This window comes from Xenopus laevis, chromosome 4S, assembly GCF_017654675.1.
Source record: "Xenopus laevis strain J_2021 chromosome 4S, Xenopus_laevis_v10.1, whole genome shotgun sequence".
NCBI classification, from domain to species: Eukaryota; Metazoa; Chordata; class Amphibia; order Anura; family Pipidae; genus Xenopus; species Xenopus laevis.
The window spans coordinates 17553339-17580374 of NC_054378.1; the positions used below are offsets into that span (position 1 = coordinate 17553339).

The 27036-nt window shown below is 39.6% G+C and overlaps 1 protein-coding gene across 2 annotated transcripts in view; it reads left to right on the plus strand.

Annotated features, from left to right (window-relative positions):
• lrrc4c.S (leucine rich repeat containing 4C S homeolog) overlaps positions 1 to 27036 on the plus strand; it is a 496732-nt gene that overhangs the window by 392691 nt on the left and 77005 nt on the right. For both annotated transcript variants that reach the window (XM_041560990.1, XM_041560991.1), the window contains one exon: positions 16038 to 16091. The gene's annotated coding sequence lies outside the window, so the exon portion shown is untranslated. The remainder of the gene's footprint in view (positions 1 to 16037; positions 16092 to 27036) is intronic.

Sequence of the window (27036 nt, forward strand, 5' to 3'; positions counted from 1 at the left end):
GTTTGACCCATGCCTGCCTGACGATTCTGATGTCCGCCTGCCTCGACCCAGCCTGTCTGACCATCCTTCTGCCTAATCCTTTTGTACCGTGACCTTCGGCCCAAATGACTTTGCTAACAGCCGTGCCCCTTTGCCAGCCAGAACATCTCGCCTTGTACCCCTCGTTAAGTCTAGGTGGCACCCAAGTAAGCTGAGGGCTCCTCCCGAAGCCCAACGGTGGTCACACTACTGGTGAAGCCGAGCCAAGACCAGGGTGCTTGGCACTTGTTCTGGTATTGGGTGCCGGTCGTGAAAGGCAGTTACGGTAGAAAGGAAAGCTGACAAAATTCCCAATTCTTCAAATTCATGAGAAGCATTCTGAGCTTTGAGTTTCTGTGTTGTGAGGGGGGAATGTGGCCCACAATTAAAAGGGAATTTAAACCAAATAATAAAATGTTGCCTGATAAAAGAAAATATAAGAAACTTTCCAGTAAACTTTTAATATACATTTTCAGTGGTTTTAAAGTCATTTTAAAATGTAATTGCTATTGAAAGCAGTAAATATCTGTGCCATTTTCTTCTGTAGTTTCAAACAATGTTGCAAAAGGCAGGTCTGTTAATCAGCTGTTTCAGTTACATTGTTTCAAAAATCATAGCCACCAGTGCAGAGAATAGCAATGGAGAAACAGATACTGCTTGCAATAGCAATTACATTTAAAAATAACTTTAAACCCGATTAAAATGTGTAATAAGCGTGAGTGGGAAAGTTGCTCAGAATTACATGTTCTTTTATTAGGCAACACTTTATTTGCATTGACATCCCCCTTTAAATTTAGTTAAGCACATTTTCAGATGTTCTTTTTGTTTCTGTATCAGTTTTTGTTTTACAGTATTTGTCTGCCTGATCTGCTTCTCCAACCTGCAATAAAACACCATGCTAAAGTCCACCTGTGGATTAATATGACTATGTTGTCCTATTGTCTTATTTAGGCAGGTTGGAACTCTGGACTTAAAACGTATAATGTAAGGCAGCAGTTCCTAAGCAGTGGCACTTACAAAAGTGTCAGGCAGGTCTCAGCTTGGAGGTCAGATATTTGGGGAGAATGCTCTCCAAGATACACCTGAGAGCTTTTAGAATGTCTTAGCTATTCTTTAATCTATGACTGCATTACTGATATTGCACAATGAGATTTCCTATGTCCTTTTTTGAATACATGTGTTTGAGTTTCCATTTTGTTTTCAGTATAATATATATATATATAAATAAGGGTGTAACTTATTTTACCAGATCTTCCTCCAGTCAACCCCAGGTCCAGCTAACTGCTGCAAGTCAATTCCCACCTATACTGCTGTGCCAATATTTTTTTTTAAAAAAAGTCATACTTTACACTAGTGGTTCCAAAATATTGGGGCTTAGAGAAGTGGCAGAAGTGGTGTCAGCCAGAAGGTCAGATAGGGTGGTGGTGCCTATAACACAATTATGAGCAAATGTGTCCTGTTTCGCTTTGCCAAAAATTCACAAAATGGTAAAGCATGAAATGCAACTTCTTGTCACGGTCGGCACCCAACAAACACCAGGCACCCTGGTCACCAGAAGTGTGACCGCCTTTGGGCCTCGGGAGGAGCCCTCGGCGTACTTGGATGCCACCTGGACTTAAACGAGAGGTTCAAGATGAGGGTTTTTGGAGGGGCACGACTGTAGATAGAGTCTTTAAGGCCAAAGGTCACGGTACAAGCAGGAATAGGCGAATTCGTGGTCAGACAGGCAGGATCAAGGCAGGTAGATAGCAGGATCGTCAGGCAGGCAAGGGTCAAAACCAGTTAATCAATCAGATGGGGTGAGGCAGAATCAGAATCAAAACAACAAGCATGAGTCAAACAGGACGGACAGACGGAATCCGAGTCGGTTTCAGGCAAGGGTCAGGTTATGGAGGTCAGAGAAGTCAAAAGCCAGGCCGGGTCAAAACACAAAAGTTCAAAACAGAATTCAGGCAAAACAGGTACTAGCACAAGGCTCAGGAACGACCAGGAAACGAATCCTATCACGGGCAGCATTTAATTGTAATAAGAGTTGAGGGGCAACACATGCATGCAAAATTTCCAGGGGGTGCCAAATTGTGATTGGCTATTTGGTAGCCCATATTTGGACTGATACTTTCAATCAAGCTTTTTTGGCAGTGAACCTGGTTTTTATTCAACCCAAACTTGCCTCCAAGCCAGGGATTAAAAAAAAAACTCCTGATTTAAGGCCACTAGGAGCAACATCCAAGGGATTGAACAACAACATTGTCACGGCCGGCACCCGATACCAGAACAAATGCCAAGCACCCTGGTCTCGGCTCGGCTTCACCAGTAGTGTGACCACCGTTGGGCTTCGGGAGGAGCCCTCAGCTTACTTGGGTGCCACCTGGACTTAACGAGGGGTGCAAGGTGAGATGTTCTGTCTGGCGAAGGGGCACGGCTGTTAGCAGAGTCTTTAGAACGAAGGTCACAGTACAAATGGAGCAAGCGGGAGAATCGTCAGACAGGCTGGGTCGAGGCAGGCAGATAACAAGAATTGTCAGGCAGGCAAGGGTCAAACCGGGTAATCAATCAGAGAAGGATCAGGCAGAAGGAGTAATCAAGATACAGGCTGGGTCAGATTACAGATATCAGGATGGTCAAACAGGCAAGGTCACAACAGGAGATCAATAATACACAGGAACAGATGCACTAAGGCTCAGAAGCACCAGGAAACAAGTCCTATCATGGGCAAATTACAAGCAGCCACCCTGGGCTTTAAATACTATTTGAATTTCGCGCCTTTGTGCGCTGACGTATGACGTCAGCGCGCCTGCGCCTTTAAATCTCCAGGAGGCGCGCCGCAGAGATGAGCCGGCGCCAGCGAAGACACGCTGGCGCGGCTAGAGAGGAGGACGTGTGGCGGGCGTCCTCGCCGGTGGCGCGGTGGACGACCCCGCCGCACAGGTACCCTGACAAACATGGTGTTAATGAGCTAATGGTTGGAGATCACTGCATTATAGTATGTAGGCATTTTCTCAGGGTGAAACCAAATTTCATGCATCGTTAATTAATGTTCTAGATATTCTTGCCAATATTAGTGAATTTCTGCTACTCAACTATTCTAAAATCACACACTTTGATGCAGGAAGTGATGTCATCTCAGTGCTTTAAGGTTGAGAGGTCCAAGTTTCTAACCAGTAGGTTAAACTGAGCAGAGCCAAAATGCCAAATATACACTGTAAACACGACTGCTTATACTAGTTAGCATGATGAATCTAGCTGCCAGATTCCAAGTCCAGTCAATATTTCATAATTGTGCTCTTCGCTCCATAGGCTTCCCTAGAAATATGATATTTGCTGCACAAACTGATATCTTGTCGGTATCCAATTGACTAAGTTGTAAATATGGAATTTTTTATTATGGCCTGCCTTAGAAAAACGTAATTGCTTATCCATCATAAAGCAAAAACAAGGAGAATGCATAAAGACATCAATAAATTTCTCTAAAAATGCTGCATTTTTAAAATTTCCCAATGAATAATATACCACACTAAAAGAAATGCTTGTTTTTGTGTGCATGTGCCTCATCATTTAAATGATGTCTGAAAGTATTTTTTTAAAGCAATATAAAGCCCTCTGCAAGTAAACCTGACTGTGCTGTCACCCAATGTTCTACTTGCCATTCTTTGACTTGGCCGGAAATTTTTGCCAGGTTTTGCTGCGGAGAAACATTTATAGACTCCAATATATTGTGCCCCGAAAAATTTCCAGAAAAAAGGGGGAGGGGGAAGTGGCTTGGTCACCACAAACCAGAACAGATTCACTTATCCCTATTCATAAGTGGTGGGTCAGGAGAGAAATGTATATAGATCTCTTCCCTTCATTTTTTTATAGTCTCTAATTAGTGATGAGCGTTTCTGTAAATTTGGTAAAACTGCTGAAAAATTTGTGAAATGGCAAACAATTCATAAAAAACATTATAGTCTATGGGTGACTTTTTAGGTGTGGCAACTTTTTTGTAGAAAATTATATTAGGGTTTATGGACGACTTTTTTTCACGGCAACTGTTTTGTAAGAAAATATATTATGGTCTATGGGCAACTTTTTTCTCACTCCAATTGCATTACAGTTAATGAGTGGTTTTTCTCAAGTTTTGTCTCAAAATGCAGTGACTAGTGATGGACGAATTTATTCGCCAGGTGCGAATTCACGGTTAATTTTCGAGATTCGCCGCTGACGAATAAATTCGCGAAACGGGCACAAAAAAACAGACGCCGGCATCAAAAACAGATGTCGGCGGCAAAAACGAGACGCCGGCGCCGTTTTGCGAATTTTTTGCCGTTTCGTGAATTTCACTGGAAATGCGCGAATTTTGAGGAGAAGCGAAACCGCGCAAATTGGCCCATCACTAGCAGTGACCTAAATTAATGTTTTTCATTGTGTTTTTTTCAGAAATTTCTTTTTTCTTTTGCAAAAAAATCAGCTGATGGCATATTGTAGAGTTTCACTGCGAATCTATGTATGGCGAAAAAATTAGCTCATCACTAGATTTGGGATAACAGGGGGGGATAATCTACCAACGTAGTACTTTTATCACTACAAGGTAAAGAAGAAGTCACACAGATTTCTTGTGGCCTCACACAGGTGATTACAGGGGTCATGAGTCATAAGCAGGAGTCCAAAGCATCATAATCATGATGTAGATTCATAGGCAGTAGACAGACAGGATTGTGATTGGTTAGCCTGTATCCATGATTAATAGTGAATAGGTGGTGACTAGAGCAAAATGGCAGACCCATAAAGAACTTTGTATCAACATAGCACAAAGACTAAAACAAAAAAAATTATAATACACTAACAAATTGTTTCGTTTTAATTAAATTTTAAAATAATATAAAACGCATGCCTGCCTTTAGTGCCCCTTTAAAAGTCATTATTCTAAAACAAAAGTAAGTATGTTTTCAAATTGAGCACTAACATGAGTGGCAAGGGTATTAGAGAAAAAAAATGTTGAATCGGAACTATTTTTTGTCTTTTGAAGTTACAAAGGCAGCCAGTTAACATGCAGACGACGTTTAAAGAACAGAGCGGACTTTACAGGGATTATGTTCTCATTCTGTTCCACTGTCACTACGAATTTTCGGCGGAAAATAAAATTACTTCTGGTCAGTTTATGAAAACAGATAAAAAAGCTTTCGTCTTAATTACTCTGGATATCCAAATTGCTTTTAAAGGAATAACTCAGCTCTCCCTTTTATCTGCGAGAGATTGTAGTACACCCTTCGGACTTCTTCAGCTGCTAAAGGCTTCTCAGGGAGAATGTTCTTATGTTTCTGGAGAACATCTGGGCCCAACATCTGCCGTCTTCATGAAGTTTTATTAGAAAATGCCCTCCAAAAGCCTAGCTGCCCTCCTGGGTGCCATCTTGAGTGTGACCATGCAAATGCTTTACCTGGGGTCTATTGTTTCTGCCAGATGCTTGATTAATTGAATTACATTAATTAATTTCTACTGTTCAATATACCAACGTGCGATGAATTGCTGACTTTTGTTGTAAGCGAAAAGAATTTGAATTGTAACTTTGCAGGCATATTCTCTTTAGACTGCCAAGTTTATTATGAAGTTATTGATCAGCAGTGTTGATCTGGGGACCATTGGACCCATAGGAAGACCTCATCTCAAGGACCACCTCACGGTGGTGGTGGGCCCACTATGGCAGGTCTGATTTAATGAAGAAATATTTGGAGATTCCTTACAGAAATAGGGATTGGTAGCACTAGATAGGTACCAAATAGGGACAGATACAAGAGGAAAGTGATAGAAGGGTTACTGCCTGCTCTGCTCTCATTTCCCTACAGATTTAGGGATTGGTAACACTAGATAGGTACCTAATATATAGGGACAGAGACAAGAGGAAAGTGTTGGAAGGGTTACTGTCTGCTCTGCTCTCATTTCCCTACAGAAATAGGGATTGGTAGCACTAGATAGGTACGTAATATATAGAGACAGACACAAGAGGAAAGTGTTGGAAGAGATACTGCCTGCTCTGCTCTCATTTCTCCTACAGCATACATTTTTCATGACACCCAAACTACCACAGCAAATACTTTACGGCAACAACTGTTTGCTCATCTCTGTCACTGGGATCATTTTCAATCACAATTAGTATTTTCTGGGGAGGAGTGTATTTTGTGTCTGTTGCTGTTCAATGCACAGAACTTTGCCTGGAGGTGTTGGCCTGTGGTTATTTTGTTACACTTGTACTTTCATTGCTTTACCTTTCCCAATGTTTTACTCCTTGTAAACCTCAGTGATATTTATTTATTGGGCAAATCTTCAGCTTTGGACTGACAAAACCTCCATAACCTGCTCTGATAGTTGAATGGAACATGATTCTGACCCAATGTCGGCAGGCCCGTTGCTGTCATATATAAATATCATGTATATAAATAATCACGGCCCAGCAGGGGGGATCTGAGCATGGGGGGGGATATTGCTGTATGTGAAAGTAAATATATTCTATTCGGCTGCACAATGTGTCTCTGTGAGTGAGCTCCACTCTCGACAAAGAATCAGACCCGGATTCAGTTCTCTGAAGGCACCTGAGAAATTGCTGCAGCTGCGAGATGTAAGCTCTGAGGCTTAATGGCGAGAGAGATGAATGTCACAGCGTGATGCCGGCGCGTGGACAAGACACTTCATAACATAAAGGCACAGGCGCAATTAGAAACCGACTCACGCTGACGAACTTTGATTAAAAAGCAATAGAGACTGGAGAGGAGTCTCTAGGAAGGAAGAAAAGTGGAGAGAGAGACGGAAAGTTTCTTTGTGACTAAAAAAAAAATGATATGAAAAATTCACTTTATAGATGATCTTCCAGTATTGATGTATAAGTCATTACCCAAACAAAGGAAACCCAGATATTATGGCCTGGAAGTATAAAAGTGGAGATGGAGTGGTTTTGATGCAAATTACCTATTGGTTAAAATTTCAAAGTCATTCCATTTATTAGGCTGAAATTCTAGCTATCTGTATAACAGCATTTTGTCCCAGTGGCTGCACAGATCCTATCTGATCCCCATTGGAAGCAGCAGTCCTGCTCTGCTTTATGGCAGCTGAGATTCTAACTATCTGTATAACAGAGCATTCTGTCCCAGTGGCTGCACAGATCCTATCTGATCCCCATTGGAAGCAGCAGTCCTGTCCTGCTTTATGGCAGCTGAGATTCTAGCTATCTGTATAACAGAGCATTCTGTCCCAGTGGCTGCACAGATCCTATCTGATCCCCATTGGAAGCAGCAGTCAGAAAGGTACAAAGCGAACACAATAGTCATGCCTGTATAAATGCACCAATTGAGATAATATTTTCAAAGGTTTTTTGTCATTATGATTTTTTTTTTAGTTTTTTCTATGTAGTCCTAGCCTAGGATTTGTTACTCTGGTTAATTATATCTCTGTATTGTGTTTTTAGGTCAGAGATAAATCTCTTAGTTTCTTAAAGACTAGAAAAAGAAATACAATTAACAAGTAAGCAGGTTAATCTTTATAAGTAAACTGTGTAACAAGAATGAGAACGCAAAGCTCTGACTCCAGATTTTAAGAGAATTTTTGTGGAATGTTCTCATGGCAGCACAGGACAGCCACGACCTAGTGACTTGCCTTCAGGGCAGGTTGTAGAGCACGGCTAATAGAGCATTTGTCTTTGACCCACAGCATCAAGAGACTCCCTTGAGAATGTTTTGTTACCAAAATAATCTGTACAATCTAAACTTTCTAGATCTACTTTACTTTCTGCAACATTTCTTGTTAGGTTTTTGTTTTCTTGCTTGTGCTTGGGTTCCTCCTGATGAACATCTCTCTGTAGCAATGGTGCAACTGCAGTAGGTGCCCACAGCCCCGGTGCAAAATGCGATACTATCCAAAAACTCTGGTTATTACGTATTTTATTTCCAGAACCTTTAACTGATCTTAACCCTGAACGCAGCATTTAGAATTGAAGTTGAACTCTTAACATAAAAAAATGCCCTCTGTGATTCCAGTTGCTGAAGCATGAAGGAGTATTTAAGTTCTGGGGGGGGGGGGTTGCAGCTGGGATGGGAGGGCAGAGGGGGGTTGCTGCTAGGAGGGCAGAGGGTGCTTTGCGGCTGGGGGACCCAGCATGATATGGGGGGGCAATGCTGATTCCATGAGCACAGTCACAAACGCTGCATCTCCTGCTCGCTAACAACATCCTTAATATAGTGAATAAAGTACCCCCTCTTGAAAAATATAAGGATATTATAAGTTACTGAGGAGTTTCATGACCATATAAAAACACGAGGCAGAAGGCCTCGTGTTTTTATACAGGTCATGGAACTACGAGGTAACTTCTAATATCCTCATATTTTACAACTGGGGGTACTTTATTTATTATAATACACAAATTTCAGTGAGTCATGTGACAGAAATGACATCACTACTCACCGTTTATAACTGATGATCAGAACTCACCGTTTATAAGGATATAATTTACAAGATATTCATGGCTTTTGTGTATTATATACAGTTATAGACAGGAGTCACGGAGAAACCCCTGATAATGAGCTGCTCAAAGGCTACTACTTAGAGAAAGGGATCTCGCTATCTATCTGTCTGTCTGTCTGTCTGTCTGTCTGTCTGTCTATCTCATCTATGTGTCTGTCTGTCTGTCTGTCTAGCTGCCTGTTTGTCTGTCTGTCTGTCTGTCTGTCTATCTATCTATCTATCTATCTATCTATCTATCTATCTATCTATCTATCTATCTATCTATCTATCTATCTATCTATCTATCTCTCTCTCTCTCTCTCTCTCTCTCTCTCTCTCTCTCTCTCTCTCTCTCTCTGTCTGTCTGTCTGTCTGTCTGTCTGTCTATCTATCATATGTCATCTACAGTATCTATCTCTATCTCTTTATATCTATCATCTATTCAGTGCCCGGCCTTCAAGGCAATGCACACAAGGCAAAACCCTATCGCGCCCCCTGCTCCAATGACCCCACTTCCACCCGCAACTCTTGATCTTGATGCCACCAATAGAAGGGTTTTGGAAAGATATCATGCACTATCTAACAGAATAGGGGGGACCCCTCTTTTCAAAAAGGTTTTTTTTTAAAAAAAAAAATTAAAATCTATGCCATAACTTCAGTTTAAACATTGTGGTCTTTAAATAAATATAGATGTGCACTGAGCACTATACAGTGTACAGTGGTTAGAACTGCTCAGAATATAAAGGTTTAGCTGCTATAAAGCTCTTTCAGCAGAACTGACCTAATGGTTCTTATCTCGTGTTCACAACCTCGGAAATCAGGCATACAAAAAAAAAAGAAAGAAATTGCTTTATGTGGAAAGTAAAAGCAAGACACGGGGCCGTAATTGCATGTTTCAAGGATCTCATTTATAGGTTCTATTTTTATTTTATTTTTTTTGGTCAATGCTACTCCTCTAATTTGGATGGGAAGTGAAGTGCGGAGTAATATGCTGAATTAAGTGAAGGGCTAAATGAAGCAATTAATTCTATTCTCTCCAAGACAATAAGGAAACCCAGCAGAATAGTGAGTAGCATCGGAATGACCTCTTGTGGGATTGTAAAGTGATAGGACTAGGAGATAAAGAGGATTCACTACTCTAGTCCTCACTCCTTTGAAGTAGTACCCAGGGACCCAGTGGTACAAGTTATCAGAAATACAGAGAGAGCTATTACTGCCTGTTAGTTATGCCTCATAATCCCCTCAGTGGCTGACAGATCTGAATAGCTCGGCTGCCTGTGCAACAGAACTGGCCTTCTCCTTCACTGCACCTTATTCTGAGGGTGAAAGAATTGATTGCTGGAACTCCATCAGGCAGAATAAATGGAGGTTCTTTATATAGAATACTACGCTAGGGTCTGCCCATTGAAATACTCCAAACATTTAATTCAAGCATATCTGTTTCTCACTGTGCTTTTTATAAACTCCTTATATATATCTTATGCATGCTTACATAATTTACTATGTTGGGAAAAGGGCAAAGAACCAAACAACAACATTTTGCACTTTGCCCTCCTAGTATTGAATTTTTTATTGGCATATTCCTAATAGCAGCTCTGTATACAGAGAGCATGGTAGGTGGGCAGAATGTGGGCAGCAGCACATGGGCAGGCCTGAATTTGTGGAGAAGCCCAGAGCCTAGCCTGCAAATTTTAGGGGCATCATGCCATCCAGCTAGGGTTGCCACCTTTTCTGGGGCCAGAAAATGGGCAGGGGGACAGGGCCAATGACATCGGAGGTGGAGCAGATCCAGTGAACTCAGGTCTCAAGTTGGAGACGGGACTGGTGTTGTTGGGGATCAGGACTGATGACATGGTGATCAGTGATTGGCTGATCACCATTTCATTATTTGCAACATCCTGTCTGGATTTCCTAATTTGGAAATCCACACAGGAAGTTTTCACCCAGACCGTCCTTTCAAATACCGGCTGTCTGGGTAAAATCTGGACAGGTGGCAACCCTACAGTCAGCTGCATCCTAAGGAGCCTGGAGACTTACAGCTCTCCAATGCTCCAGTGCTTGTGTGAAGACAGATGGGCGCTAGAAACATGAGGCTTTGGGGCGCCGCTTTTGCTAGAGCAGTGCTCCCCAACCAGTGGCTCGTAAGCAATATGTTTCTCACCAACCCTTGGATGTTACTTCCAGTGTCTAGGGAGTGCTTAAGGCAGGTGTAAAGTATAGGGTGTCCTTGTGTCTGACCAACCTTTTCTAAGGCTGCAGGTTCTGTCTGCATGAACCCTAATGTTTTCCTTAGTGCTCCAAGACTTGCAGTTATAGCCTTGGTAAATAATTCTTCGTATCTGCTGGATGTAGGGTTGCCACATTTTGTTGTGGTGAAAATGGACAGTGGCATCAGAGGCAGGGCAGATGATGTTGAGGTGGTGGTACTTTGACATCAGGGGTGGATGGTGACATCTATGGTTGGGACTATGGCATAAGGCGGCAAGACTATGTTGCATAGAGAAGTCATCACGGCATTTTAGCCTTCTTGTTTGAGACACAAACAGGCAAATAAAATCAGACAGGTAGTAATACTACTTTGTTGTTCTGTATTGTGTAATGCTAACATAAAAAAAATATTTATGTATAAAAAGGATACCAAGTATGTACATATGAAGCTTTTGCTTTCAGCCCAGGTTTTAATACATTCATAGACATCACATGACATCTGGGGTTATGGCTGCCATAAAGGACTTCTTTACAAATGCTAAATAGTACAAGTACAAATGACCAATTACCAATTAGTTTTGTTCAGTCTACTACCAATTAGAAAATTAAATTAAAGGTATTATTGATAATGGCAAGGAAGAGACCAGACAAACACCAAATGCCATGGAACTACAGAAGACAAGTTTATTAATGTATTGCTGTATTAAAACTGTGCCTTCATGCTCCTGCCCCCTCCCTATAACCCATTTACATCCCATATACATAATGGTCTAACTGCTCTTTAATAACAGCACTCCTAGTGGGTTCAAGCAGGTCAGGTCATTCAATTGCTGTTCATGGGCGATAGCAAATCAATATTTTCAAATCATCTCCTGACCGATTCGATGGATCAGCTCTAATAACAACAAAAAGTTCACTAATTTACTTGCTAATCGTCCAGTAATTAATTAATGGATTGTTTCAAAGTCACCTAGATTCACCGAATGGCATTCTTTCTCCTACCCTTTACAGTAAGTCATTTTGATTATATTATGTCACGCGGTTGTGTCAAAGGTTTTTTTTATGGTATGACTTATGGTAGAGAAAAGAAAGTAAGTGCTGAGTATGAGTAAAATCCGACAAATAAATTATGTCAGAAAGGTGACATGCATTACTATATATAAATATAGCGGGCCCTCCTAGAAGCAGAGAGAAAGTCAAGGAGATGTGGAGGACTGATTGTCAAATTAAATCAGTCATTATGGAGAGAGATGAGCGAATGGAATGAGGGAATCATTATGTTGATTCAGGAGCAGGAAATATAATAATGTCTGTTCACCTCTCATACCTTTGTTGTAACTCATGGATACTTCTAATTGGCTAATAAGACAAAGACATATGGGGAAATTCAGATATTTGCCCACCACATTTCTTTTCACCAAATAAAATGGTTTCAATTTACCCCAAATTGTCCTCTATGAACAGTACCTGGCACCAGCATGTAGCAGTGGTTTAAAGTGATTGCAATAGAGGGCAATGGAGGAAGATCTTGGGTGCTGTGATATGTAACACTTTAAAGGAGAACGAAAGCCATAGATAAAAGCAGTATCCTTGGAAAGTCCTGCCACCCCTCTTCTTGAACTGCACCAATGAACCTTTCCCTGTACCTTACCTGTAGTGTCAAAGCAAAACAGTGCCATCATTGCAATGCTGTGTCAAGTCAATCTGGACTTGGCTCCAACTTCTCCTGCTTTAGGTCTAGAATCACTTGCAGGAGATTCGGTGGCATGAGATGAAGCTCAATTGCACTGCTCTGTTTTTTCTTCAATAGGTAATGACTTGTAAGGTACAGGAAGGAGGAGGTAGGACTCTCCAGATCTACTACCTCTTTTTAGGCTTCTGTTCTCTACCCAAAAAATAATGGCATATACTGGAAATCAAATAAAAGCAGTTGGCTTTGTATTTCATGGTCATTGGACCTTAAAAGAGAGATTTGTTGGGAATGGTCAATATGAATAGAGGGGTGATTGTTTTACTTTATTCATTAAAATAGGTACATTGAGGGCTATCATCATGAATCATGGGACCCAATAAAAATACATTTCCTGGGGCCAACCTAACCCTGCCCTACCTAGCCCCATTGCAACAAAACCCATACCCACGAGCAACACAACCCTCAACTCCCAAGAAAACCTGCCACTGTTTTGACCTTCAAAACCCACTTTAGTGTCTCATAGGCCCCCTCCGGAGGCTGGGCCAGAATTGGGTTATAAAAATAGGCAAAAGTTCAAATCACAAGTCTAAGGCAAAGGGTACAGGCATGTAAGATGCCATTATGCTCAGAGTCTAAAAGTCTTCTGATAGATTATTCTTATTTATTGAGGCATTTCATATTCATTTTTATTTCCTGTCCATTCTTATTACATGAACTACATTCATTAAATGGGTTCTGTTAAAATGTATTTCATGTTCCTTTATTTTACATTGTTATCTTTAATTATACCTCTGTATTTTCCACCACATCGTGCAAACGGCGTCATGACTGAGCGCGGCTCCAGGCTAAAGTCCTCCTCACATCAGCCTTAAATATCACACGAGAAGCGATCTATCACTTTCTGTCAGCAGCTATTTGCACTAATAACATTTTGAAGAATTTCATAACCCATCCCTTTATGTTATTTAATTCAAAACATATTTACAAGATATGAAAAGGAAAATGTAATGAAGAGGGTAACTGTAATTTATAAGTAGAATTTGCTATTCGACCACTTGGCAATATATGAATTAGAGGGGATAAACCTCCAGGAGGCAGCTATTTATCCATACAGCAGCCATGTGTTATAACATTAAAAATTGCAGCTATTTTTGTCTATGGATTTTAGTTGCCCTTTGTTGAGTTATGTGCCAAGAAACCTTCTTCCCTCCATAGCTAAAGATGGAATGTTCTTAGCAGACAAACACTATGGAGGTAAGTCAACTAACCTAATCAGGTGTTGCCTTCAAAACAAATGACTGGAAAATGCAAACTGCTCATTGGCTGGAATAGGTTACTAAACCCGGGGCATTTATGACATGTTATGATGCTGATATGTCTATGCATTGCTATTGAAAGGACCACTGTAGCACAGTTGTGCGTTGCAAGCTATGGTAAACATAGAGCAGAGAATCCAGAACTGTTATTCTGCCCGCCCTCATGGCCCAACACATTCAAAGTCGGCACAGGCTGAAGTGGTTTTGGTGAGGTTTGGGATGAGTTTTCCTTATCTTAACTAAATGATTTGAATAATATCATGGTGGCTGTTACACTGATTTTTTTCCTCACTACCAACAACCCCAACTGACTGCTTGCTCGTTGTCTGAATGGAGTTATAGAAGGCAGAATATGTATGTGCCTAGGGTTTTAGCCCCGTTATGCCTAGTTCTGGCTCTGATAGACCTGGAGAAGAACTAACTTCTGCTACATTGTTAAAAGATTCTGAAATATGAGAGTAAAAGATTAGCCAAATCCATAAAAAGATGGCAGTCCCTCTTTAAGCTAACATTTAAAAAAAATCTACATTTACTCTTCCACAATGTTTTTCTTCCATGCCCGTATTTGACTATTCCATTTCCTCATCCTATTTCATTTGCCTGGGTTATACATAGCCAACTCCAACTATTCTCTGTAGCTTGTTCCAATGATGAACAAAGCAAGCTGTTTGACCTTCTGCCCATGCAACATTATTTCTCCAGCAATGCATGATTGACATAAAAGCTTGTAATTTGCTCTATCTTATTATCTGATGTAGTTTCTCAGCTGCAACCCTTCCTTTGAACCTCAAGTCTTCCTTGTAGCCAAACCAAGAGTATATTGCATTCTCCTGGGAATATTAACCTATGGCTCAATTAAATAAGGTTTACTGCATTGAATGGCAAAAAAAAAAGTCCCAAGCTGATAAATACACCAACATCTTTATCTCTTCAGGTCGGCGAATATTATTTATTTTCTGAGCTGCACATTTTTATTCATTAAGGAATCTGTATGATATTGAGCTCCTTCCAGCTACCCCGTGACATCAAAATAGGAGTGGATCTATAAGCAGCTGTACCTGGTTTAATTAAACTGCTTCTATTTCCGACTTCCCCTTGATGCTTTTTTTTTTTTTGGAATGTGCATGAATGAGGCTGCAGATTAGCCGTGTGCCGCATACATACAGAGAAGCTCTTCACTCTTCAATTCAATCTTTTCTGTAGTTGTCTTCCACAGCATGGGATGGATTAGAAAAGATACTTTTTTGCCCTAAAGACATTATCTGGCTTTAAATAAAGAAATTAGATTTCCTACTGAAGTATAGCAAAAAGGCTTTTTTTTTTTTTTTAAGTTAATTAGGAAGCAGTGGCATAACAGCTGAGGGAGGGCACCCTGTGGTTAAGAGGGGCTTTGGGATATGGAGCCTTGGGAAGACCTGGAAAGATCAAATAATACAAACAGGACAGTAGACCAGAAATATTTGTCACGGATTACCAAGGGACTTCAAATTGGTCAAGATTTTGTAACACAATGGTCCGTAGTCCATTATTGTATCTATGTGTGGTTCCCCAAAGTGATTGCTATACCATCAACCTCTAGTTCAACCAAGTCTATTTAGCAAAATTGAACAATGAACCAAAACTATACATGCTGTTGAGTCATCAGCTTTAGAATTGGACAGGGTAATTTAATGGCTGGTTGGCTAGTGCTATTAGACTGCACATTTGCGTGGCAATGAGCCTTTGCTGTAGGTAACAGTAAGGAACAGTCTGACCTTTTTTCCACCATGGGACTTTATTGACCACCTTCCCCAATGATCATTTTTAAAGGAGTACAGATATGAGACCTGTTATCCAGAATGTTTGGGGATAAGGCGTCTTTCCATAGTTTTTCTCTTCATATCTTAAATCTACTAGAAAATCATGTAAACATGAAATAACCCAATAGGCTGGTTTTGCCTCAAATAATGATTTATTATATCTTAGTTTGGATCAAGTACAAGGTACTGTTTTATTATCACAGAGAAAAAGGAAATCATTTTAAGAATGAAAAATAAATAGACTCTATGGGAGACGGCCTTTCCGTAATTTGGAGCTTTCTCGATAACTGGTTTCCCGATAACGGATTCCCATACCAATACTAATGATATCTTGGAAGGTATATAAAAAAGAAATGCCAAGTCAACAAGTGTGTGCTGTTTATACCTACAACCATAATCTCTTAACATTCTTATCTTCAAGTTTACCTGGACAACACATAGTGGAGCATTGTGGTTATTTCTATACGCCAAACAGCACAAAACAGTATGCAATGGTGTATGTCTTAACAATGTTATTTTGTTTCTCCTCTTTTACAGGGACTGATGTGCATTCAGAGTTTAGGAACTCCATGGGAAACTGGACCCAAACAGGTAGAGAATATCACTTGCTTGAACATGTAGATGACAGTAGATAAGCATGCTTAATGTCTGTCTCTGGTATCATGCTGGTAACATCCACAAACACAAAATCCAGACTACTACTCCGAGTGAATAAAATGCCGGTGCCAAAGCCAAGATAAGAAAGTTTTGAATCTATGACAAGTTCAGATGCTCAACTTCAGTGACATGGTGTTGGATTGGTACAGTCTAATGTATTAGGTGCATCATTCCTAGCCTCATTCATTACTTGCCTGTTAAAAAAGAAAATGAAATCCAAAAATGTTTCAATTCACTCTTGTAAAGAGAGAGAGAGGGAGAGTTTGTATGTTCTTTTATTATTATTTTTTCACTGAGGACAGAGGAGGGTATATATATAATGAGGCTATAATGAAGTGTCATCTCAGGGAATAACAAGAAAATCAACAGAAATACAATAGAAGAGTTTGCGTGAGCCATAACATGCAGAGGTTTAATAAGGAGGGGTCGGTCAGTTCATGTCATGAGCTCAGAACCCACCAAGTGTTGAGTCACAGGCCACCTACAGAAACTAATTTCTCCCTCATTAGTCTGCCTTAGTGCAGAAAGGTATATCACATATTCATGTGTGAAGCACTTGCTACATGATTTCTCACCTTCCATATTTATCTGAGTGAATATACGGTACTTATCTATAGATTGGTTGTCACATGTATTTATACAATGTCTGATGAGAAACATATTATGTTCGGTTCAGTCAATGCCCCTGGGTTATTGTTAGATTGAAAATATATATATATATATATATATACACATCAATATTTGCATTTTGTGTATTACAGTAACTATTCATTCAAGGCTAAGGCACCAAGGTTGGCAAATTTGCTGTATACTAAGCATTTCTTCCATTCCATTACATAGAAAATACTGTACAGTGCAAGGGCAGAGGGGGGGCAGAAGTCACTGGTACAAGGGAGCTCTGTACTTAATGTCTGTCTTGAGCAGAAGGTTACGTGTATGCCATGAAGGAAGTGCAAACAAGGTCCATGCATGGCATTTTATGTAGATGTCCATGGTCCACCATTGTTCTCCACAGTGGCAGGTACATCCCCTAGGGGTGGCGAGATGTGGACAAAACAATATGGGCCTTTGTGTCTGTTCAAAATATTGTGGATCTATGAGGCACAAGTTCAAATGTTGAGAACAATAGTGCCAGGTGACTGCTGGACCTCTGGCTTGGCCAACCGTGCAAGAAACCTAAAAAAACGCTTTGCATTGACCCCTGTGGTTGAAGGCCCATAGGCAACTGTTAGAACAGGCACTTCCACAGTAAATATTGGACCTCTTAAAACTGTCGGGAGGGGGAGAAAACTTGAGGTAAAATATAAAGTTTATTTGACAGAAGCTCTTTGGATTCTGAACTCAGAAAGAGTAAGAATTGTGAATAAAGGAATGTATGACATGAGAACATATGCATATGGGAATGAAAGGGAGTTCCTGAAGGGTGCGCATAGCGATATCACCCAACAGCACAAAAAAAAAATAACCAAAGAACTGGTCTTAGAGCCAAAAAGGTGGTTCTGCCTCAAGGCCATTCTTCTAGTAACCAAGGCTAGCTTGAGAACAAAATCCATCCAAGTCAGGGTGGAATCACTGGGAAATTGTGTTCTCTTTCAAAACTCACTAGTTACCTGGTAAACAGTGAACTTCTGCACCTCACTGCCTGTTGAGATTCAGGCTAAGAAGTACAGTATGTCAGTAGAGACACTGTGGTCATTACAGGGCAATACTAAGGGGCAAATTTATCAAGGGTCGAATTTCAAATTTTCGGATTTTTTTTTTAGCTCCCCTAACTTCAAAATTCGAATAAAAAAAAAAGATCAACTGAAATGTATTATTTTTCTGCGGGTGAATAGGCCAACATCGTATTCGATCAAATTCGATTCAAAGCTTTTAAAAAGAAAACTTTGAATCAAATTTGGACTATTCTCTAGTCAAAGTACACAAAAATAGCTTGGAATTCGAATTTTTTTACTTTGATTTTCACTTTGACCCTTGCTAAATCTGCCCCTAAATATCTTACACATGTGGACCTGGTCATAACAATAGTAAAGCATACCAATAACAAAAATTGTATATCAAAGGAGTGATGGAGGTAGTAGGACTTGGTTTCTGTTTTGAAAGTATTGGACTCACTACATTTTCACAAACCTCCGTACAACTAAGCATATTCTCATTTGCAGGCGATGTCTACCACCTCATTGTGCCCCTTAAATAACTAAATTTACTAAAAACAAACTTGTATCAGTAAAATCACAAGTATTGTACCTCAAACACTCCATAAAAAAAACATTACTAATGTAAATCATGATCATTATCTCATAGGCTCGTAGCATTGTCATAGCACTAAATTGGGATAAATGTGGCATTACCATTTTTCATAGCACGCCGTATAAATGTATGAGGTGTGAATGGGATTTAAATGGAAAATGCCGTATTTGACAAACTAGGAGCTTAATGGCATCCATTAGTGCGGCCGGTTTTTGCCAGAAAAATAACAGCTGCAGTGATTTGTTGTTTGTGTTTAATATTAATGCTATACGTACTATGGTACAAAGCATTCTTCCCTCCAGCTTCAGGCTTAACCATTGCTTTCAGAGGTGAAAAGCAATAAAGGGATGTGAGTCAACCAGCACTGAATGAAATAAAGGGAAACTTAAGATGACATATGTATACATGCCTTGAGCACAGATGAGGTGATGAGGGGATGAAGATACCCTTTTGTACCCCATGGATTCAGCTGTAACTATGGGCCAGGGCGTTAACATACAATGAAGTGTTATAAAAATTGCAAACCTACAGCACAAGCTGTTAAACTGCAGGTTCCAACAACCCTTAGTAGACCCCAACATTTTACCCAGGAACCACATTCAAATGTAAAAAGAGTTGGGGAGCAACACAGCATGAAAAATATCCCTGGAGATACCAAATAAGGTCTGTAATTAGCTATTTGGTAGCTCCTATTTGGATTGGACTGGCAGTCTACAGGAGGCTCTGTTTGACAGTACACTTGGTTTTTATGGAACCAAAACTTGCCTCTAGGCCAGGAATTCAAAAAGAAGCACCAGCTTTGAGGCCACTGAAATCAACATCCAAGGGGTTGGTGAGCAACATGTTGCTCACAAGCCACTGGTTAAGGATCACTGCCTTCGAGCTTTCACTCTGTTAGGGGGATTCTCTAAAATGTAGTTGAAAAAGAGCTGAATGGTTTTGAGTTGGATAGCACTGTTTAATATAATATGATACATGACCTTCTTGGCCTTCAGTAGACCGAGTCCCATGATTATCATTAAAACATACAACTGGAACACTTTTGCCCTTCCTGTTATATATAAAAAGGTGGACATTTGCAGTGATCCAAAATTTCATGCAAAGAAAAGCAGTTCTAGTTATCTCTTGTAGTAGAAAAAAGACAGAGAGAGTGAGAGGGTTTTTTTACTCTAATTACAAAATCAGTCTAAAGACAACATGTCTCTGTGTATGTACTTTATATGGAAAGGGCAGTGCTTAGCTTTGACCTAAATTAAAGTCACCATAATGTTGGCTAGCTGAAGCTGTTGTGTTGTGGAACAAGCTATTCTGTGCATTTATCCAGAGTTCATCCCAGAAACTGAGAGTTGGAAAATTAAACAATCATTGCCACTTTAAGTCCTTGGACATTGACCCTATAAAACAGTAATTAGGTAAGATAGCCTCATGAAAGGTCAAGTAGTGCTCCTTGTTAAAAACTTCTGGTTCGTAACACCGACAGGGCATAGGAAATTACACAAACTGACGTGTGTCCAATGGATTAGCCTATGCCAGGGCCTTTAATACAGGTTCAGTAGAGTCCTCATTAGAGATAACCTTCCAAAGGTCATTTAAAAATGGTTTGTGTTGGTATCATATGATCTTCAGGTCAGAATCTCTGCAGGATAGAATGAGATAAGAAATCATGATAATCATCTGACTTTATGGTTTGCTCTTGTATGGCCTTTGATGAGTGCTTCAATAAAGATTGCATTTTCCTTTACTATCCTTAAGATCTTCTCCATTTTTGTGTGATGAACATCAGTAGACTAGAACCCTAATGAAATGATGGCAAAGAGTATTTTGATGGTTGACCTTGATGTAAGTCTCTATGAAAAGCCACTTATGAATGTTAAAAGTACCATATATATCCTGAGGATCTTCAGAAAGTAATTTTTGATAGGCTCTTGTATCCAGGAACCAAGACTATGCTTTGCTATTAATGGCAAACCTTGAAGTCATTTTCTGGCTAAGTTTAAAAGGTAAGCGTTTTGCCACTAACAATGCAAAAAACCACAACAAAACAAAATCATTTTTTTATTATTATTGTGGGGCCCCTCCTTGTTGATCATATCACTAACCACACTTTTTGTTTTTTCATTCAAGCCCTCTAATCACACATTGTTGTTCAACATTTGGCCTGGAACTTCAACCTCTTGGATACATGGATACTATTATATAAAAAACAGTTACCCTACTATACATTCATCACAGAATATTATCATTGAAAATGTGTGTTATAAAAGGATTATAACACAATAGGATAGTTATAGTAAGGAACAAGGAAATATGGTATTCATTCTGGAGCAAAACGTTTAGGTAGGCAAGACAAGCATGCTGCAAGTTGAACCATTTAGACTTTCATGGGACCTTGAGTAGGAAATGTAATTATTAACATTTAATTGTAGACCGTTGTCAACAGACTCATCATCTATAGAAGAACAATAGTAGTGAGTAAAAATAAAACTACAAACCCAATATTTTAGTGACTCATAATAACTGAGGTTTTATGGAAATAAAACCATCAGAGGAAGACTTTAGGTGATTACGAAGCCCTGTGCAAACAAGGTAATGACAGGTCCCTGGTGGTGCATTAACAGATCTTGCTGTCGGGTCATGGAGGGCATCCAACCTTTTAGTACGTGGTACCCAAAGAGTTGTGAAGGCGTCATAATGGAATCAATTGTCTCTTCTCTTAGTAGCTTTTTTAAAAAAAACAAAAAAAAACAGTTTAATTTGTTTTTTAGTTTCTATACACTATATTTAATAATTCATTTCTTAATATTTATTTTACTTTTGGGTGAGTCACTGTGCATCATCTTATTTTTATTTTCTTTCTAAAGATATATATTATTCATATTTCTCCTTCTCTAGCCCATGATAAAGGGTAGTGAAATATGTCATTAAAAAAGTCCAGGTTTTTTTTGAGGGGTGGGGCTGTTTTTTTTGTTTATTTTTTCTAAATCCGCACAAGTATGTATTATTTATTTGCAGAGGAGGAGGTTGTAACAGATAAATCATTCTGAAATGCAATTGTTCATTCGTGAAATAAATATATTTGTTAGTAATGGAAAGGCTCACCCTGGAGTAATGCTCCCTTCTGCTCCGTGTTTATGAATGGATTTAAAATCTGCACCAGAAGAGTTATCACAGAAGCTGATAATGTTGGAACTCTGGGCATGGTCTATACTTTCCCTTGCAGCAAGGGCAGTTGAAGGTCAAAGGTTCTCATATATTTTCCAACTATCCTAAACACTTTATCAGATACCCACAGAAGCAAATACAGTATGAAGAATGCATCGGCTCAGATTTACCATGCTGTAAATTTCCCCTACGGAGTAGAGAACTGAGTATCATCATAAGAACAGGCCTGGATTTGTGGAAAGGCCACCTAGGCCCGGGCCTAGGGCGGCAGGATTTTAGGGCCCAACCACACCCACATTGGTTCAAAAACACTGGGGATGCGTTGGAGATACAATGATTTTTTAAATTTCCCCATTGATGATGAAAATTTGCACGAATAAAGGGGAGAGGACAGGGGCGACAAACGGCATTGGGCCTAGGGGCGCTCTCTATGTAAATCCGGCCCTGCATAAGAAGGTCATTAAGGGAAGGCAGAGGGAAAGTTTATATTCAGGCTGAGCTTGGTCCATTCAAGCAAAGATTATGGCCTGGTGGGAGGAACACATAGGGCAAAGATGTCAATGAACCACAATGATGAAGACATAATGATGCCATAATGATGTAGACACAACTGTGAATAAGGACCTCATTGCATGCCTTCTTATAGATGTGGGTGTGAACATGGTGTAAAGGTGTAAGCTCAGAAGCATCACTAGAGGGGGGCGGGCCCTGGTGCGTGATGCACAGCTGGGCCCCGCCCCCTCCAAACGGCCGCATTTGGCCGCATTTGTCAGCGGCGCGCGGTCTCCCGGGGGGCCTTGAGGGGGTGCGGGCCCTGGCCAGCTCGCACCCCCTGCTCCTCCAGTAGTTCCGCCACTGTGTAAGCTGTCATCTGTGTGTTATAGTCCCACCCACTGCTTGAGTTATAGGTTCTACACTGCCCCCCCCCGTGAGCTTACATCAGAGGGGCAAATTCACTGACCTCCAAAAATTCGCCAGCGACGGCTTTGCTCACAGCGCAACACTTCACCAGGTGTAGATTCGCCAGGACAACGCTAATTCACTAAAATCCGAAGTTGCGTCCAGGACGGGAGGGAAGCGGGTTCCCCCCCCAAAAAATTACGCTCTTTTTCAGCCTAGCACCCTGAAAAAGGAAAAGACGCCAGTGTTTTTTTGGATTAAGAAAAAATGTTAACTATTTTTTTAGGAACTCCTATCTAATCTATTGCACTACACCTGGTCTGAGGTGGCCGAAGGCAAAACTGGCGCAAGAGGTAACGTTCAGTAAAATCTGCATCTTAGTGAATTTGCGTAGTTACGTCCATTCGCCAGAGCGCAAATTCGCCAGGCGTTAGGGAGCAAAGTACCGCTAGAGTCTCCTTCGCTAGTGAAGTTACGCCAGCGACCATTAGTAAATCATGAAGTACCAAAATGACGTCACGCTGGAGAATTTTCTCCTGCGTTAGTCACTTCGCTCTTTAGTAAATTTGCCCCAGAGTGTTTTATATTTAGACCAACCAATAACTGCAAGTCTCTGCACTCTCTTTTGAAGTGCAGAGACCTGTGGCTGCCTCCTGTGAATACAGCACTACCTTCTGTACTCATAAGGGATGGAGGCATGTAGGAGTCAGCCCTCTAACCTCCTATCCCATCCCAAGTCACAGTGGGCCCTCTTTTGTCACTTAGTGCTCTTAGTAGAGTGATGTTCAGAACCATTTTTTCGACCAGGACCTGCAACCAGCATTTCTACTTGATTGGAACTGTAACCCAACCTGACTGATCCGCAACCTACTGACTACCAAAATATAATGTTGCTGTAGACTGTAAGTGACATCAGAAGTGGGCAGGGAAAGAGAACACATGTTAAGAAAATGTTAAAATATAGATAAAAAAAGAAATAATATAAATATGACACTCAACCTGACTTAAAACCCATAGAGCCGCATCTGAAAATAATACTAACAACCTGTATGGTACCCGACCCGCTGCAGGACTTCTAGCTTTTGGATTCCTGAACAGAGGTATAGTAAATGGGTCCTAGTGACTCTTTTGCATGCAGCAGCAGGCTCTCACAGATCCCACGGCAGGCAAAGTCAATGAATGCAAATTTGATTACAGGCAAGGAGTGAACAAACTCAGCCTAACACATTTCATGCACTTGATCATTAACTTTCCCTCATGCTTGATTCCACATTGCAATCTCCCAAAGAAATACCACAGCCATTAAAAAACTCTTGGGGGCAGATTTACATAGGGTCGAATATCAATTGCCGAATGTAAATCCTTCGACTTTGAATATCGAAGTCAAAAGATTTACGTAAAATCGTTCAATCGAACAATTAAATCCTTCGAAATGTTCGATTCGAACGATTTTTCTTCGACCTAAAAATTGTTAAAAAGCCTATAGGGACCTTCCCCATAGGCTTACATGACACCTCGGTAAGTTTTAGGTGGCGAAGTAGGGGGTCGAAGTTTTTTTTAAAGAGACAGTACTTCGACTATCGAATGGTCGAATAGCCAAACGATTTTTAGTTCGAATCGTTCAATTCGAAGTCAAAGTCGTGGTCGAAGTAGCCAATTTGATGGTCGAAGTAGCCAAAAAAAATCATTCGAAATTCAAAAGTTTTTTTTCTTCTATTCCTTCACTCGAGCTAAGTAAATGGGCCCCTTAATGTTTAATAATAACATGTCCCAAACTTGGGGTGTTTTTTTTGCAATTTAGCTATAAACATGATTGGATTCAAATTTTCTGAACAAAAATTTCAAGAATTTTTAGTATATTTTGAAAGAAAAAATTTAACGACTTTCAAGCTATCAAATTGATTTTTATTTTTAAAACGAATGAGACAGTGTGATTTTTGTTGCAATTATTTTTTTTCCCCCAACTTAAGATGCTCAGTTCTTTCTGGTGTGAGTTGTTGCAAATGCTGCAAACATGTTAGCAAATGAGAATTTTTTTATCCAGTTTAATCTCAATTTTTTTTTTCATGAACAAATTTAGAAAATCCTTGAATTTAAAAATCTATCGGCTCAGAGTGTCTCAAATTGTCCAAAAAAAGTAGTTTCACACAAGATGCTTTGATTTTAGCTGCTTCAAATTTTTGATTCAGTTTAATCACAATTTTGTTTTCATGAATGAATTTAGAAAATCCTTGAATTTAAAAATCTATCGGCTCAGAGTGTCTCAAATTGTCCAAAAAAATAGTCACACACAAGATGCTTCACTGCTTCCCCTGGGAAGATCACATTAATTGTGTGGATAATATACCATGGTCTGTAGAAACGCGTGTAAAATTTAAAACCAGTGAAACAGATTTTTGTCCACCGCTCGGCAGTACATTTGGGAGGAATATTAATATTTATAGTTAAGCACTTCACGGCAGTAAAGGAATTGTCAGCTTACTGCACTATCCTCCAAGACCAGATTTAGCGAGCAGGCGGAATTTCTGATTCCTTCGGAGGGGAAATCAGAATCCCTGGTGTTTGTAACCGTGTATTTTGCAATAAGATTTTGAGACCATCTAAATGCATTTTTAAAATTGAATAACAGAATTGCTGCACTGTAAATAAAAAAAACAGGATTCCGGCAGAACATTTCCATATAGCTTGGTATTTTTGGTTCTGAAACAGAAGTTACAGGTGTATATGGAATATTCAGCAGGTTTATACAACGCCGGCATTTTAGATTCATTGAACATTAATATAAGGAATATCGACGCAATTGTTTAAGAAGAAACATTACATTAAAATTCAGAGTTTGATAACACTCAAGGGGTCTGATTTACTTTAAAAAGGTCCTGAATTGGCCCCCATTGCAGGTACCCGCAGTAAGTTTGGGAATTAATACAAAGATCAATTTAGCACCTATGTTTCAGACTTTATTGAAAGTGGAAATGAACCAATATTTAAGTAGAATTAATTATTTTAGCGGTTTCTGTCATTTAGGAAAATTATTAGTATATTACACTTATAGTTTTTTTTATATTTATATAAATATATATATTCCAATACTTGTACAGGCATAGAATCCATTATCCAGACACCCCTTATGCAAAAACTTCTAAATAACTTAATGGCTGTCTTCCATAGATTCAATTTAAGACAAAATTTACACATTTGTTTTTTTCTCTATAATAATAAAACAGTAGCTGGTACTTGATCCCAACTAAGATATAATTAATCCTTATTGGAAGCAGAACCAGCCTATTGGGTTTATTCAATGTTTAAATGATTTTTTAATCAGAAAAACTATGGTGATCCAAATTACGAAAAGATCCCTTATCCAGAAAACTCCAGGTCCCGAGCATTTTAGATAACAGGTCCCATACCTGTATTTTATTCATTTATTAAAAGGTATCTACAGTATCTATCTATCTATCTATGTTTCTATCATCTCTCTCGCTCTCTCTCTCTCTCTCTCTCTCTCTCTCTCTCTCTCTCTCTCTCTCTCTCTCTCTCTATCTATTTTGTTCATTTACTAAAATAAAATCTATCTATCTATCTCTATATTTATCTATCTATCTATCTATCTATCTATCTATCTATCTATCTATCTATCTATCTATCTATCTATCTATCTATCATCTCTCTCTCTCTCTCTCTATCTCTCTCTCAAATTACGGAAAGATCCCTTTTCCAGGAAAACCCCAGGTCCCGAGCATTCTGGATAACAGGTCCCATACCTGTATTTTGTTCATTTACTAAAATAAAAGGTCTTTGGAGCCCCCATCTATCTATCTATCTATCTATCTATCTATCTATCTATCTATCTATCTATCTATCTCTCTCTCTATCTATCTATCTATCTATCTATCTATCTATTTTTCTATCTATCTATCTATCTATCTATCTATCTATCTATCTATCTATTTATCTATCTATCTATCTCTCACTCAAATTACGGAAAGATCCCTTAAAGAAATAAATTAAAGAAAATCTGTGCAGCATATTCTTCATGTGACAATCTCAGGCAGAAGCAGCAGGAAGAAAACAAAAGAGTATTTCAAGCCAACTTGCTGGATAACTGCCCAATGTCATATGTTAATGGAATTCTAATGTTTTCTTCCATGTACCATAATCCACATGTTTCTTGTCTTCTATCAAAGTACAGCCTTTGTATTGTGTTAAACAGCTGAGAGGGTTAGAAAAATACATGAAATACATTTAATGCTACCCATATAAATAAATCAACACTTTGAATTACAGGTATAGGATCCGTTATTTGGAAACCTGTTATCCAGAAAGCTCTGAATTACAGAGCCGAGTCAGAATAGACTCCATCGTATCCAAATAATCCAAAATTTTAAAAACAATTTCCTTTAATAATAATTTCCTGTTATAATAAAACAGTAGCTTGTACTTGAGCCCAACTAAGATATAATTAATAGGGCGGTGTGACCGATTGAATGCTGGAGAAAACATACTTTTGAGGCTTCATCCAAATTCTCCCATCATCCTCCAGTGGCGAAGTGCCCAGCATCACACCAAG